Source organism: Elephantulus edwardii, unplaced genomic scaffold (assembly GCF_000299155.1).
Source record: "Elephantulus edwardii isolate Elephantulus edwardi_28Jun2011 unplaced genomic scaffold, EleEdw1.0 scaffold00036, whole genome shotgun sequence".
NCBI lineage: Eukaryota > Metazoa > Chordata > Mammalia > Macroscelidea > Macroscelididae > Elephantulus > Elephantulus edwardii.
The window spans coordinates 8,130,341-8,132,296 of record NW_006399786.1 but is presented as its reverse complement, the minus strand read 5'-3'; the positions used below and the strand labels follow the sequence as shown (position 1 = coordinate 8,132,296).

The window sequence follows — 1,956 nt, the reverse complement described above, 5'->3', positions numbered from 1 at the left end:
TTTTCCTTTGGTTGACAACATTTAGTGATTCTGGTTACTTTTTAAATAAATTATTTAGTGATTCTGGTTACCTTATTCTCATTCATTTCTTTCTCGCTGTACTGCTTCCAGTACTCTACTTTTCCTGACTCTTTACCTTCTCATCTTTGTGTTGCAATAATTCTTCTACAATTTGGTCTGATTTTTTAAAGAAGCTCTTCTTCATGAGTTATAATTTTTAATTTTGTGAGCCTATCTATTATTTGGCAAAAAAAGTAACCTCAAGAGATAGTTTCTGTTTAAGATTTAAAGTTTATCTCTGGGTGATAGTCTTCTTTTTTTTTTAGCAATGAAGGTGTTTTTAATCATCTTTCATAAGCAACCTTATGTAAATGATAGATCAATCTTTAATAAATTCCAAGTCTCCAAAGGTGTTTTCAAATACACATATACAAGTGTTTATAGACAGAGAAAATGTTAAGATGCATCTTTCAAAAAAAAAAAAAAGATGCATCTTTCATATCCACATCTTCTTGCAATGTCTGTACCATTTTTTCTTCCAGTTGCTTACCTTTGCCTGCAACAGGTGCCCAGATAAGATGGATGTTTTCTTGACTTCTTTGATATCCTGAGCTTTCTGTAATTCTTTCTTTTTCTTTAACCTGTTCATTATAAATGTAGCTTGGTGTTTCTGTTTAATCTCTTCCACTCTCTTCATCGCATCAGACGTTATATTCCATAGCTCCTGCTCATATTTTTGATAGGTTCATTTCCACGCTTTTCAAATTCAAATGAATTATCCACTGTAAGTTCTTTACCTGTTGCTTTCCGAAATGTTTTAATCCACCTGACCTTGCGAGGACTGCACTTCTTTTTAAAGTTTTTATGACATTTGTATTCACAAAATCGGAACACCTTGCAATCATTGTGAATAGTCATCATGCCATGGCTGGGGTAGGTGGGCTCCAGACAGAAGTAACACTTCTCTATATATATGTTGACCCTGCGTGGGTACCTACCAGCTGCAGGTTGACAGTCTAAAGGAATCTCTTGTCTCAACGGGTCCAGTAAGTGTGGACTTTTTAAGAATTTTAATTTTGCTTCTCACTGCTCTCATGCTCAAGAAACAATTATCTAGTGTGTTCTTGCTCAAAGTGGTCAGTAGTACTAGTTGGACACCCTCTCCTTCTCTGAGTCTTTGATTGAATTTTTCTTTGTTCCAGATGAGCAGAGAGGAACAGTAGTACCTTAGATGACTGCTCATAAGCTTTTCAGACTTCAGATGCTACTCATAAAATTGTGAATTTTTAAAATCACAAAGTCGAGAAAGTTTTCCATAAAAGGACTTTTGTGTTGTCAAGATACCATCAGGATTATCAAGGAAAAGAATTGTTCACCTTTTAGTTGATGCAATCTCTCATTTCGATGATTTAAGAAAAGGTTTAGTCATCACTGAGTCTTCTTATATGCATATAATATTTCATATTAATGTGCTTCAAAGGAACTCCATAAAGTTTACTTACCGTGCAATCTGAGACTCCTTTAATGGAAGCCCAAAAGAGCAGAGCAGTGCTAGCAGCATGGTGGCCATATTGGTGTCGGTAATGGTGATGTTGGTAGTGGTAGAAGTGGTGGTGATGGGAATGGTGACGGTAATAATAATGATCATAGTGCAGGTGGTGGTGATGGTAATGATGATGGTGGTGGTGGTGATAGTAATGATGGTGACGGTGGTGGTGGTGGCAGTACAGGCGGTGGTGGTGGTGGTGGTGACAGTGGCTGCAGTGATCATGATTATGATGATGCTGGTACTGGTGGTAGTGGAGCAGGTGATAGTGATGATGGTGTCATTGTACTGGTGCTGGTGGTGATTATCTTGGTGGTGGTGTTGCTGGTGGTGGTGATGCTGGTGATAGGGATAGTGGTATTGGTAGTGGTTGTGTTGATGGTGATGATGGTGTTAGTGGTGCCCACAGA

At 37.9% G+C, this 1,956-nt stretch overlaps 1 pseudogene; it reads right to left on the bottom strand.

Annotated features, from left to right (window-relative positions):
• Window positions 1-470: 470 nt before the first annotated feature.
• On the bottom strand, window positions 471-1,648 carry LOC102843360 (annotated as a pseudogene).
• Window positions 1,649-1,956: the final 308 nt, after the last annotated feature.